A 15,516-nucleotide genomic window follows, 5' to 3' on the forward strand; every position below is an offset into this window, starting at 1 on the left:
ATTTCAACAGTTTTGCTGTGATTCACAAGGACTTAGAACTATTTTATTCATTATTACATTTTATACGGATGTTAATGTGCTTGAATAATCTAAATATTTTGTTAAGTTAATTACAGAAACAACTATTTCTGAATGATATGCAGACCTTTTTAACCTGTCAATATGTAGACACTTGTTTTACATTTAACATCTTATAAAAGCTTGATAACTTGGTTAATTCAATTCCTTTCCATGGAAAATCATTGATTGTTTTTTTCCCCCTCGTTTTCCATATACGTATGTTGGAAAATGCAAGTTGTGTTTCCTGGTTAAGAAAGCTTCCTGTGGTGCCTTACAGACAGTGTTTGCCAATTCTCCCTCATCTATTATTTTCCACCCCCATGCTGTGCGCTCATTCAATCTCTGTTGGGAGGACAGAAAGACAGAATAGGTGGGCTAACAATAAGAATCTTGTGAAAGAAACAACCGAGTGTGTAGAAGTGGAGTTTCTTTTGTCCGTTCAGGAGAGGCCTGCTGGCTGGTGCATACTGGTGAGCCAACTGCCTAATGATAGTGTCAGTTTTCTGAGGTCCTCGCACAGTAAATTTTGGAATTTGCAGATGCGTTGTAGTGAAAACTACAATACCTCATAAAGAAGAGATAAAAAGTGCATTTGGTCTGATACATACCAAATGAAAAAAGTGGAATGGGATACTTGGTTTTATTGTAATCAATGTTCCTCTTAACAGCCAAATTAGAAATACCTTTAATTTATAATGTTTAATATCTTTCATTAAGTTATTTATTTTAAATTACTGGTATTCATTTCGTATCCCATCAACTTCCTTGGAGCCAATTCGCCAAACCAAGACAAAAAAAAAAAAAAAAAGGCTGAACCCAAGGCCTGATGGACAAGCCTTTAGTAATAACTGGTTTAGTAATTCATAGGCAATAACATGGCAAATAAAAGAAAGGGCAGATGAATCAGAGGGAACAAAATAGAAGTCAGGTGATGCAGGAGGCACTGCGTCTCATTGTCTCTCAAGATCAATGTGTTAAATGATATCAATTCCGGCTCCATGTCAATTCAATTAGGCAGGAGTGAGAGGTACAATTACTGCCCAATGTGGTTACACTGTCTGTGGCAGGCTTAAAGGGGAAGGCAAGCTGATAAGAAGAATGTGAGTGAGTGTTTTGTGTGTATGTAAGCTCCAGAGTGTGTGGCAATAACAGTGGTAGCATGTTGGTTGGGTTACCAGCGGATAATGGGTAGCCAGATCCTCATTAAGATAAGTTGTGCTCTTTCTGCTCTGGTGCCACAGATGGACCAATTTGAGATGTTCTCATTAAGTGCAACTTAAAGAGGTGCAGCAGTGGCTATCAGGCACTGTGATTACAGGATGGCCACAAAGAAAACAAACCATAATTTCTGTAGCAAGAAAGGATTTCTCCAATATTTTGGTTTGGATTACAATTTTGTTTTGATAGGTTTTAACATTATTCAACAGTAACACAGTAGATGGGAACAGAATAATCTAATTAGGATATACAAGACTACATTCAAAACTTTTATTTTTCCATTTATTTTCGATTGCATTAATTGTGTTTGTAATTTGCAGAAGAACTATTTATCTTCATTTACTATTAACTGCAAATTAATATAAGGCATTGTTTTACTTTGATATTCTTTTTTGAAATGTCTTTGCATCACCAATTTTGTTAAGAATTGCCCCTTGGGGACAAATAGTTAGTAGCTTTTATTCAGTAGGAGTTAGACAGGAAAAAGGGAAGAGAGAGGAGGTGAAAACATGGACAGGGGCCTGGAAGCAAACCGGGTACAAATGAGGAGTGTAGCCCCTCATATGGTACACCTGTTCCACGTGGCGCCTCCAGCTAGCAATCGTAACACTACTTTACTGTGGTATGCAGATTTTCATCCTAACTCCAGTCCCCAGTTGTTTTTCTTGCCAGTTATTAAATAATCTGTTGTTGCACAGCATAAAACTGAATGAAATACTGACTAATGCAGTATAAAAATAAGACAAGTATTTTACTGTATACACACATATTTACAAATACATACATATGAATGTGTGTATGAATAAATAAATGAAATAATTTTTGAAATGTGAATAATTAATTATGTTATTGAGAATATATGGTCCCCATTATTTTATTTGTCATGTGAACATTTATTTACATGGAGTATTTACTAATTATTTATTTAGAATAGTATTTATTAATCTAAGTAAAATGGAATTGTTTTTGTTTAAAGACAAACTTGACAGAAACTCAATACAGCAAATACAATCAATCACATAGTCAAGCAAGCTTAGATGTAACAAAAAAAGCTTATCCGACATTTTCTCAAATAAATGTGCTACTGAAAAAAATATCTTTCACACTCCTAATAAAATGAGCCTCTTGATAAATGAAAATAAATATATAGGCTCATATATATAGCAAGCCCCCTCCATAGATGTATGTAGTATCTGTAGCAGGGTAATCTGACCCTGCTGGTCTCTTGTCATTTAGACTTAATGCAGCCTACAACAGCAATGTGTGATGAGAAACCAGAGTGCCTCCAGGCACAAGCCCCCTTACGTTTAATAGCTGAAGCTGTTTACTTACTCCTTTCATTACATTCGCTGGTGTTAAGACTCCGGGCCTGTCGCTAGTTATCAATATCTGGGGTAAAGCGGGGTACAGATGGTATTAAACAAAGACTTTGCTTGGTTAATATAGAATAAAAGAGCAACAGCCTGTATAAACCAATAGTAAGCAACTATGGACACTAATTAAATACAAAAGGTTACAAAAAGCATGAATGTTTGTGTGATTCACAACAGGAATCAAAGAAGGTTACCTTGAGAGTATACGGAATTGATACATATTTCTACTAGACAAATTTTCAAAAGTGAGCAAATAATGCAACAGCCAGATCTAAACAAGAAAATGAATTGCAAGTACAAAGAGAACTGAAACAAAGACGGGGTTAGAAGCAAAAAATACAAAAAAGAGAAAACAATAAAGTTTTAGATAGGCCATCTGTTCGTCAATCCCCTCAGTGTGTCCTTTGTTTGACTGCCAGATGTTAGCAAAGCATATTCAAAGTGTATCTGAAGTCTGTAATTGATTTATCTGACATTAGGTTCTACAATATTCAGGCCCTGCATTGTCCTTTCAGAAAGAATGAGCCAAGACACCATTAAGCTGATAGTTTATTATTAGTCAAAGTCAGTCCAACTCAGCTAAAATTGTTATCTCCCATTTTCTTTTTTCCACCACAAAGTGAAAATGTCCCAGAACCACCTGGGAAAAAGGAAAGTATCTTTACCATACCAAGCAAGCAATTCCACTTGAAAAAAGCTTTAGTAACAAGGAAATACAGGTGATATGACTGAGAGATCTACCTGGCCAGTATAGATATTGCATTCCTAATGTATAATGTACAATTAATAATGTCAAAAACTACTTGCCTTTTAAGAAATAACAACTTCCTAAATGTTTAACAAATGCTGCATCATAAAAACAATGGAGGAGCACTACTCGGGTAATTGTATGGCTGTAGATATGCTGGTGATCTAATAGTTGAAGCATCCTTAAAAGAAGAAAAGCAGCTCAAGCGGAATGAAAGGAGTTAAACACTAAGCGTGTCGGACTGTAAGCCAAGGCTTTAGGTGCATAGTTTCAGTAGAATTAGAGAAGAAGGTGAGGGGAAATGTCTGGTTATCAGACAGAGGAAGAGGGAGGAAGAGAGAGAGAGAGAGAGAGAAATAAAAAGGCCAAGTCCTGCAGCAGCAGTTTGAGGAGGTAGAGCAATTCTGCCTGCAGCCTCCCTGAACTGAATAGTAAGTAGTATTGCTGGGGATGGGCTAAAGGAAGGGCACCAGGAGAGAAGAGAAGCAAGAAAGGGAGAGAGGCTGAGAATAGGTTACAGAGGGTGAGAAAATAAGAGAGCAGTGCGATATCTGTGAGAGCAGAGCTGTGGCGTAGAGAAAAAAATGGGAGTCAATGGGGTGAGAGGAAGGTTTGAGTATCATTGATGTACTTTTGTTTCACTGCAGTCGAAAAACCCGATTTATAACACACACACACACACACACACTTCCCTACACATGCATGCAGCTATGACAAGGCTGTCTGTGTGGACGTGAGATGGTTTTCAAAAAGTCAGGGGCTTTCATGCTGGTCAAATATTCCAAAAAGTATAGAGGACCTGAAATGATGCTGCAGGCACAGAATCGATTCAAAGCCCTGTTGTCATATACTAACCAGAAAAAAAAAAAAAAAAAAAAAAAAAAAAATTTTTAAATTAACAGAAACAAAACAGTTTTTTACACAAGCAGACTACAGAGATGTTGCATGCTCAACATTTATCTTTCAACTCTCATGACCGGCGTAGATCCCATCTGTTTTCTGGTAAAGTTCATTGTAACAACATAACATAGCCTATTATTACATACGGTGATGCGCAACTTGCAATGTATAAATAAATTCTGAATCTTTTCAAATTCTGTCATGTTGAAACCGCAATAATCACAACAAGTAAAATGTATTTTATTAGGATCTTATGCAACTCACTGTGGTCTGTCTGTCTGTCTGTTCAGACAGAGTCACACTCTTCAACATATATACAAAGTGATTACTTTGAGTCCAAAGCAGAGTTAAAACTCTTATTCCCAATATATAAGCATGGCAAGACAGCAATGAAATTAAACAAAAACATTAAAAATAACATAGAAAGCAACCAAATATATCATATTCCCAATTGTTGCGTATTAGCTTTTTCTTTCTTTATGAATCCTAATTAGGATGAGTGAATGAAAAGAACAGAGTGCCAGTTTGGATGCTGCTGGGACAAAGAATGGTGGCACAACATTGTCTCCTTTGGTAAATGTCAAGGTTTTATTCAGCACTTGCCCAAACTTGAAAATGACCTTATTATGTGCACAAAGGAAAACTCCTTCTTTTACTCTTCATCATATTTTCAGCCCAGTTTTCTTTTTGTTTTGTTCATTTTCTTATGTTTTCTTTCCTACATAGTAAATAAGAGGATAGGATTAGCTGTAAATTAAATGAGGCAGATAAAATTTAAAGTAGCAAAGACAAGGAAATGGGAAGTGAATCAGAGACAATGCATCTTTCAGTTGGGCACATATTTACAAAAATAGTTTGCTATATTTTTTGGGCAATATGTCATATTGGTGTGAAAGTCACAACAGTCAAAGAGTGAATCGTGAAGAAGAAAACATATAAAAGACACACTGGTCTTTTAGTCACATTTATTAAGATTTTGTTCAAACGTGAGGCGAAACTCGTCTAAGTTGATGATCTGGTCCATGACGTGTTCAGTGACCAGCTTTTCGACAAACTCATGGCTCATTGATCAACTGGCTTCTGTGATGCATGTAGAGAATCCATGGTGATAGAGAGTCAGTTTAATTGCATGTAAAGGTAATACCAAGATGGCCTGCGTGCAATGTAATTTATATTCATCTCCTTGGCAACTATTGAGACGTAACACTGCCAGAATTAGCCATCTTTGCGTCTGTAGATGGTAACTCCTGGGTTCCTGTCAGTCTATTTGAATTAACATTTAGCGCATCAGTCAGACAATGCATCACAAAAAGAAAAACAAGATATTAGTTGTACCTTGTAAGTTGCAAGACCAGTCAAACTAAAAAAAAAAAAACATAGTCTGGAAAATATAGTAACTTAGTTCAATAAATTAGCAGCTGCCAAAATATATATTTTTTCCTTTGTTGATGTCCAAGCAACTTGATTCAAGCAAGACAATAACAAAGAAAGTATGTATTCACTGTACTCAATAAAGTCTTTGAAAAAGTTCATTTCTGATCATTATCTAGCAATTGGTCAGTTTATTTTGTTGATATATGTATATATACATACTACCATACGTTAGATGTTTAAAGACCTGCCGAATCTACTTAACATTCACACCCACATCATGTTCCTTTTCTGGTCATTCGTACCGGAATGCATCTTTATCCTGAAAACCTGTATCATCTTGTTCCCTTGTAGTGCCAAATAGCTTCCTACCTCACACTTGCAGCTCCAATACATATATTCTCATCTTCACGCTGCTCATTTTTATCCTCATATAGCAAACTGTGAAACTTACCAACACATTTGAAGATAAACTGGCATCACTAGTGATTTTATATGTAATTGAAAACACATTTGTTATTATACTTAGTTATTTAATTGCAGCACTTATTGTCATAGAAAAAATATGACGCATAAATCTATGTGTTGTTTCGAGATGCTAACCATAATTATTTCTATTTGAGTTTAGAATAAATATGAAACATATTACATATTAAATATTTAGAATAAATATTTAAGTAATAGAAATGATTGGCTGGACAAAAAATAAAAAATAAGAAAGCTATAAGAATACTGATGGCCTAGGGCAACCAGCAATTGCTCATATAAAAACTTAATTAATGGTGGTCCCATAACAATAATGCGTCCAGCTCACAGTGAACACAGCATTCAACCAGAAAGATATATAAATATGTGCTGTTTAGAGCTACAGGGTGTTCCCTTGCTTTAATGATCCAAGGGGAAACAACTTCAAATGTTGAACTGGTAAAACGACTATGTCTCCCACTGTTCTTTCATGTTAGCTTTGTCAGACCAGCCAGGCAGGAGCACAAGACACTAACAGAGCAGTTGCTGCTATTAGGTGTGAGGAATAAGAAATAGTAAAGCCACAGAATTTCTGAATTTGATATGAGTGCAACGTGTGAGGACGGATCAGGGGACGGGACTTAGTGTCATGGTGGGTGTTTAGGGATTTATGTCTTTTCAAAGGATATCTATTCTCTTTCTAAAGCCGCCTTATAAAGTGTGTTTCTGCAATCGGCACAGCTGTTACAGACCAAACAGTATTTTCAGAAAATGACATGCAGACATCACCCTTGAAAATACTGGCTGTCATTCATCAAGCCATCCTGGAAATGGTGCAGATTTAAACACTTGGGAAGACAGATGAAGCTCTTAACATGTGATTTATTAAATTGTCACACATCGGCTAAACGAACACTGACTTGATCACAAACTCATGGATTGATTCAGCTGTGGAAACAAGGACAAGCTGCAACAGGCACTTATTTACATTTAATAGACCTTAATTTATGTTGCCTGAAAACTCTTGACTAAGCCTGTTGTGATAAACGATAAATCAATTAATCGTACGATAAATTTAAACTATCGACGTCATTTTAATTATCGCCTTTATTGTCTCTTCCGGCCTTCTTGTCTTTCTGTTGATGACAACGAATGAAAAAAGGCTGAACTCCGGTGCTCTCCACTGACCCTTCCTTCCTCATTTCCTTAGTGTAATGTCCAGCGCACACGACACCATCTTAGAGTTGTCGGCCGATTGTCGGCCCATTTTCAAAACCTGAGACCAAACATTAGCCGACAGAAATCCTAGGTATAGCGGTTCAATCGGTTTTGTTCCTCCCGTGTGGTGTCCAACAATGGGCACAAAATAATGGCTACAAGTCCAGTTAACTAATTTTAAAACCAGGTATTAATCAACCCTGCAATGCATGTGGCTCTAGTGTCAGTCCTGACTGAATGAAAATTATTATAACCTATTTATGTCACATCAACGAAGAACAGCTGAAAAGTTATCGGGTTCATCAACTGCGTAGCAATTTCGCTCCAACTCCTCCCCTCGTTATTTTTATATTCTTTGCACGAAATGTTTTATAAACATTAATGTTATTTCCACATATCATCTCCAATGTCCGCTGGACTTCGGGTTGCGCCGTGTCAGCTGTTTGGGATTCCCCTCAGTAATTTCCCGAGGAGAATCTGTGCTTCCTGATTGGATACTTGTCACATTCAACAGGCTGCTTAACGCTCCCAGTTGGGGAAAACCCCTGATTTAGATCAGAGCGGCCACAACGATCTACTGTAACACACCACATAATAAAGTTTATCAATCTTTGGCAGGAAATCGCATGCATTATTACGTCATTTCTATTAAATTAGTGTAAAAAGGTCTTCAAACAATATTATCGTTTATCGCAATAATTTTTGAGACAATTAATCGCTCAGCAAAATTTGTTATTTTGACAGGCCTACTATTGACCTTTTAAAAAAGGAAGCTTGGTGAATGTTACTAGTGTAAACAGATTCCAGTGTAAAATAATCATCCATTCAGAATTAAAAAACTAGAATTAAAAACAGATATGTATAAATAGAGTTTCTATATTGAAGTTTAAGCTCAGATGTTAAGAAGTATGTGACAAATATATATTCAAATGAAGTGCAGACTTTTTTATAGTTACTATTTTCAATATGAGAGTATGCTGCTGAAATGAGACTTTAGGGTTAGGGCGACTTTTGAAGGTTTTCAGAACAATGTTACCAGGTGTGTTTAAGAGTTCAAACACCACTGTGTATATTGTATCAATTTCAAGAGAAAGCAATAATTATTTGTTGTTTTAGACTATACTGTTATATAGTAGAGAGTAGTTCTAATTAGTGCCTAGTTTGTGTGTGAAAAGGCGTGGTGTTCTCAAACCGCCACAAATTATGGCTATAAAACAGATAACTCGGGGTCAGAATAATGTATTTTCAAATGAATATATTTGCAAGTTCCATATACTAAAAGATAAATACAGCTGTAGTTAAATAAATAAGAAAGAAAATCCAAGTAATTTTTGTTAAAAGTTGTTTCATAAGAGTTTGAAAACATATTTAAAGTAAACCAAAGCTCAGCCCATCACTACAGTCAGTTTGAAAGCAGAACAGTAGGAACTTGTGAGCATCTGGAATAAGTATGCCCCTGGGCTGGTCAGTCTTATTTTCAACAAGGTGACAGGTTCAGATTTCTGCAGTGGCTTATCATCTTAATTATGCATAGCCCATCTGGTGCAGGTGGGCAGCTGTAGAAGCTGTAACTGACAGAGGATTGACTTTATGAATCATCTCCCTACTACAGCTTAAACATAGGACTGACAAAAGTTAAAATATTGACTATTTTCTTACTTCAAATTCAAATTTATTAAGTAATTCTAGGTACTAAATTCTAATTGAAAGGCTTTGTATAAAATCCCCCCCCCAGTTAATGAACCAGCATTGCCAAAGCTAAATGTACCCATGTGACAATGGAAGAACTTTGCTTTTAATGTGTGAAGATGAAGTAATGTTGAATTTTGTTCATAAATCCTACAAATTAAAAATACTTGTCCCAATTAAAAAGCATTTTATTTACAAATTATTTTTCATGAAGGCCTTCTGACATGCAGGAGTTTAGTCTGTCAACAGGTTCATAACTTTGTGGCCAAAGGGTGATTTTGATGCAAGTCTATGACTGGGGTGGAGAAAGTAAATCATGCAAGGCATTTTAAGCAGTTTCAAACCAAGTATTATACACCCATAGACACACACACACACACACACGCACGCACACGCACACACACACACACACACACACACACACAAGCACAAAGGCAGCAGAGAGGAGGCAAGGCAGAGAATTTTCCCTCATCAGAGGATTTAGCTGCCATTGTCTGCTGCCAGAGACAGCACTCTGCATTTTAATAAGGGTGCAGTTTTGAATCCAGTTGTCTTATGATGTGATAACAATTGTGTTTTTTTCTTCCTTCATCAAAGTAGGGCTTGGGGACATGTCACCATGTAGCTTCACAGTGTACACATCTGCCACACTGACTGGGGTCTAGTAGTCTCTACATATTGATAGAGTGATGTACCCTGTAATCATGTTAAGGGTGACAGTCCTATTAGCTAGGTTTTTTGTTAAATAACAATAATAATAATAATAATAATAATAATAATAATAATAATAATAATAATAATAATAATAATAATAATAATAATAATAATAATAATAATAATAATAATAAGACTTTGGTGGAGTAGAGCCAAAAAATAAGTGCAGCTTAAATAATTTGTTGCTATTTGCCCATTTGCACACACACACACAGATTCACTGTATTGGTTCCAGGCTTTTATTAATGCAACTGAACTGCTCATTTCTGTAGGTGTAATGATGATACAACAAACGTCTTCAGCTAGATCTTTGTCTTCCCTGACCAAAAGCCTTTGGCTTGTCCATGTGGCTAAACTAAAAGGTTAACTATGACTTGACAGTGTTGCTTTTTCAGCAGGAAATAGTTTTTTGTTTAGCACCCTTTAAGTGCAAAGTGTGATGTGAAACATCTTTGAATATAGAATGTGACTGTAGTGTAGCAGCACTTTCTATTTTATGGCACCCTTGAACCTTGGTTGTTCTGGACGGTTCCTGATTATTCTAACCAGTTCACCTCATTTGAGGGAGGAAATTTGGATCAGAATGTTGAAACTGAAAATGAGGTGTTAAGAAGGACAAACCTCAAACATAGAAATTAATCTTGTTTCGGGAACAGGTACAGCAGAAAGCTACAACTACACCAAAAATTAGTGTACTATTTTTAACCTAACTTTGCTTTTTTAGGGAGAGTGTCTTGAAATTACCTGAATTGAATAGAAAAATTGGGCCTGTGCCTTAGAACCAACCAGGAGCCAGAACAATACCAAAAGATTGCTGGCAACCACAAAAAAGATCCTGTCGAGGTACAACATGCTATGAAACATTTGAAAAAAATATCATTTATTGATTGTTTCTATAAGTATAATTCTGACTAGATTAGATAAAAGTGGCAAATTAAAATTTGTTAATTCCCTCACTGAAATTCACAGAATTTGTTTGTTTCATAATTCCTGAAAATGAACAGTTAAAATTAGGGATGTTCCGATTTGGTAATAAATTCACCTACGGTAATTAATTAGGTACTTGCATGTTTACAAATATGTTGTAAACATGCAACATACTTGCAGGCACAATACAGCATCTACTCAGTCAAAAGAACAACTGAAAACCTGCAACCAGTTAAACAACATTTAACAGTAAGGTTCTCTGTATCTAGGGTGACCAGACGTCCTCTTTTTCCCGGACATGTCCTACTTATCAGACCTAAAAAAATGTCCGGGGGGGAATTTAAAAATTGTCCGGGATTTTGGTCAACTGCCTCAAAACACATTACATAGCTTACAGTGCATTGTGATTACATTGCCACTCCGTTCCACTACTCCATTCCAGGTTTCTTTGTATGACAAAGAAATCGTTGGCGCATGTGTGTCCGCCGATTCTACCCCCGCCAACAAAAAAAAGAAGTGTCCTCCTTTTCAGAAACCCAAATCTGGTCACCCTATCTGTACCCTAAATTATACATGAGTCAAATAAATCCCACAATACTGCCTTTATCAAATAATGTCTAGTAAAAGAGGGAAATATTCATTCAAAGTCAAATGCAAGTTGCGTCAAAATAAACAATCGTGGGTTGCTGAATCAAAACTTCCTAAGAGCACGGCTAGCTGATTAACGCTGGTTCTGATGGGTTGTTTCTGACTGAGTGGAGTAATTCTGCAGAACACAGGAGGAGGGAGAGGAGATCCATTTTTATTTATTTATTTTTTCATAAATTATCTCATGTTTGGACACAACAAAAAGGTTTAATATGTAAAATCTTTGTTGTTGTTATTGTTGTTTATGTTACATGGTGCGGCTTTAAGCAGACGTTCCGGGGGGAGCAGAAACGGAGCTTCATATGTGAAATATTACTACCAGTTACGCGTAGAGGCGGTTCAACAGCAAGAGCAGAACCAGCGTCATTCACCGCCAGCTCGAAGACTTGAATTATTTTTCGGGTTATTTGTTTAGCTTTCTGACCTTCATGCTAATCCGGGTGAGCGTTTGTAGTAGTGCGCTGCTTTACCTGCTATCTCGCCGCTCCGGATGTCATTTTTCCTTGTGTTGTTGAGCCTCAATGTAGCCAAACTCCGTCAAGTGCTTGTTTTTTAAATTTCACATTAGATTTGTTGTGTTGACGCATTCTGTCGTGCTTCACACCGAGATAATTTTCCGCCGCAACACACAAACTTCCCCATTCACTCTCAGAGCGCTATAGTTCCACACGACAGGATTTGCTGCTGCGCGCTTGCGCAGAATGAAGGAAAGAGATTAGCTGCACACGCAGGCTGAGAAGTGAGATACAGGTGATCGTTTTGGTGATCGGCAACAAAAGACAGTGATCGGCGATCACCAATCATGCGATTTTCTACGGAAATCGGCTGATTATGGGTCGATCGATCAGCCACCAATTAGTTAAAATAAATCATTGAAACCTCAAAATGGGTGCAGTTTTCATAAATGTATGTGCTAATCAATCGTTTTCTCCATTAAACTTTAATTTGAATGCAAATTTTGTAGAAGCAGAGTTGAGAGAAGGCAATTCTAGTGAATATTTACAACAGGGGCATCATATTAGAAAAGGTGACACGTTCATTGCCTTTGTAAACGTAGATCCTGTATTTTTAAAGGTTCTTCAGATAACAGAGTTTTAAGTAAAACATTACAAGCAGCAAAAGCTCTATATAGTTAAAAGAATAACAAAGTGCTTTGAATATGTGGTAATATAAGAAAAACAAACTTTAAAATTCAAGACAGCTAAGCAGAAAAATAGAAAGAAAATAGAAAATTCCCTTTTATTCTTGGTTGGATTCAGGAACATGTATTCACCAGTGCATGTCCAGGGATTTACAAAAGATCTGAAGGATGTTTCAGAAAGTTTCAGTTCAGATATACCACATCTGTTCATGTTTAGATCAGATACAAGTTGGACACTAGAGTTATTTAATTAACTGCATGTGTACCACATATTGACAATCAAAATTTTAAACCCAAAGATTATACACAAAAAACATCTAATATACTTTGAACATGTCTCAAAATAATGGACATTGTAACTTGGTATGTTTTCACCAACTGTTAGTATTTTATTAAGGACTTTTGGTGTACTTTGCAATGTGTCCTTTAAGCCAGAGTACAGATTTTATCATGTTTATCATGAATAATGTGATGCATAAATGAAAAGCTGAGGGAACTAAAAATTCTCCTGAGCATGGTAGGTATTAGAGATTAAATTTTCATTGCCCTTGACTGGAGTAATGCCTGTGAACCAGAGATGAAGACCCCATGGGGATTAATAAAGTACATCTTTGATAATCCCCATCAGTCATAAAAATGTGTTGAGGGGATTCCCTCTGTGAACATAACAGACAAGCCTCTTTTGTAGAGAGTTATAGGTGAAAGAGATATAGTCACAGTATCTGAACACATGTATTCTATATTTGAGATTAAAAAGAAATAGGTTTTGCTATAAATGTTTCACATTCACAGTGTAGATGCTGTGGTTTTTATTATGTTTCCCTGTAGAGTTTGTGAAACAGATACTACTACCTGAACAGAGTCCACAAGCCAAAAATAAAGAAAAGCAGCCAGGTTTAATTTTTCTTTTGGATTGCACAAGTTTCTGGGTATGTTTTTTTTGGTAGTTTCACGTTTTATGCGATGAAACCATTCATGCTAGGGAAAAACCTAAGCAACTTACCACACTAATCTGGAACGCAACGCAAATACACCAAGACAAACCTAAAGTTTCAGGAAGACAAGCACACTTGGATACTTGAGAACAAATGATTACAGCATTTAACCACTAAGCTGATGTCAGTGTAATTTTATCAAGTGGTATAGAAGTTCACCGAATTTCTCCCAGTGCAGTGCAGTCCCTATTCCAAGGATAAAAAACAACCAACGAGATAAAGCTGCAAAGGAGTCATCATTTTTATCATGATTTCCATCTTCATCCAAAAAGCAACAAAACATATAACAGAGACACAATGTGACCGACAATGTTTGCTTTTGGTCAAAATGCTCTGTCACCGCATCAGAACAACATTCACAGTTCATGCTGAGACAGCTTAGACTACGTGTTTGATCTGTTTGAGCTGTGCGTTGTTGGGCAGACACCACACCTGGTGCACAGGAGTCAGTCTTCACACTGCTTTGCTAGTTTGACAGTCTACGAGGAATAAGGACTTATCAGTAGAAAAGACCCTTTTCTGCAAGCATCCCAAGAAAGATGTCTGAGGCTGCTTATCAAATGTGGATGTATGCAAACAGAAAATGCTGTCTTTCTTCAGTACTCATAGATGGATTCTTGTGTATAACTTTAATGCTTGGCCTAACATACGTGACAAAGACGTTTGTGATGCCTAGAAGTAATATATTTTGATGCAGAGGATGCAGATGTCACAAAATACATGTTAAGTAATCGATGTTGCACCTTTGTTATAGAGCCCCATTTTCACTAGATTAAAATCAAGCAACAGGGCTGCACAGTGCACAGGTTTGAATCCCAGCCTGGTATTGTTCTGCATGGAGTTTACATGCTCTCCCTGTGCATAAGAGTACTCCGGCTTCCACCGACAGTCCAAAACCATAACTGTCAGGGTGATTGGGCACTCAAAAGTGTCCGTAGGTATGATTGTGTGTGTGGATGATTGTGTGTCCTGTCTATCTCTGTGTTGCCCTACGATGGACTGGTGAACTGTCTAGGGTGTACCCCAACCTCTCTCACCTAATGACCGCTGAAGAAAAGAACCAGCACCCCTTTGATTCTTTTATGAATGAGAATATTAGATAATGAATGGACGGAAGAATAACAATAATAGCACGCAACAGTGTCAAAAATGTGCCAGTCCAGGGAATGTCATAATAGGATTCTAGTGAAGTCCTCAGTGTCTCTCTCCTTGAAATTTAAAATAGCAAGCAAGTTCCTATTCTTGTTTGTGTATGTACAATACTTCTATAATAAGATCATAGTGCTATTAGTGTTGTGATGATGTTATCCAACATTTTTGAGTGGAGTCGTGGGAGGGATGAGCGCAGAAATCCATTTTGTGAGCCTCAAAGCACACCGCCTTGTCTTGGTTTGGTCATGCCTACAATATGACCCAATGTGCTCTCGCTGTAGGCAAGCTGATGCATCACTTATGGCAGTAGAGCCACTAAGCAAATATGCCTTGTCTCTCTATTCCTTACAACTACAATGATTACACAATTCCTTCACCACATTTCCACCATTCAACTGCAGCAATCCATGCTATCAAAGAGAAAAAAAAAATCTCCACGGTCATTGCAATTTAGACGCAATGTGAACTACACTCACTGCTAAAGTCAGGCTGTAGCAACACGAAGGACATGTTCCAAATTGCACCCTGCCTGGTCGAAGAAGATTGATGCAACAAAAGAAAGTGAGTATTCCAGGCTCTCGCTTGATTTCAGCATGTATATGTTTAGTCTAAGACAAGCCTGAGGCTGAGTGTGGCATTCATCAGTAAGGAGGGAAGTGCTGAGTCAGAGCAAGCAGATTAAGAGAACAGCATTGATACAAACAGTTGGTGTATTTGGAAGAGTTAAAACAAGATTTATGAAAAATGCATGTTGATGATAAACTCTGATTGATTTGAGGGGATTGATGCACAAATACAGACAAGATAGCCAAGATGGCACTGCATGACAATCAGCAGCGGTCTGTGTGGATTGTGTGTTTTTGAGTGAAAAGAAGAGCTAGAATAGAAAAGTGGGGA

At 37.0% G+C, this 15,516-nt stretch overlaps 1 protein-coding gene across 4 annotated transcripts in view; it reads right to left on the reverse strand.

Annotated features, from left to right (window-relative positions):
* The window catches only part of ctnna2 (catenin (cadherin-associated protein), alpha 2), a 298,746-nt gene that overhangs the window by 106,684 nt on the left and 176,546 nt on the right, over window positions 1-15,516 (reverse strand). The window contains exon 1 of one of the 4 annotated variants that reach the window (XM_044113698.1): window positions 11,802-11,820. The exons of the other annotated variants lie outside the window; for them this stretch is intronic. The gene's annotated coding sequence lies outside the window, so the exon portion shown is untranslated. Of the gene's footprint in view, window positions 1-11,801; window positions 11,821-15,516 lie in introns of those variants that run through there. 4 annotated transcript variants of the gene reach the window in all.

The sequence above is a fragment of the Gambusia affinis genome, linkage group LG04 (genome assembly GCF_019740435.1).
Source record: "Gambusia affinis linkage group LG04, SWU_Gaff_1.0, whole genome shotgun sequence".
NCBI classification, from domain to species: Eukaryota; Metazoa; Chordata; class Actinopteri; order Cyprinodontiformes; family Poeciliidae; genus Gambusia; species Gambusia affinis.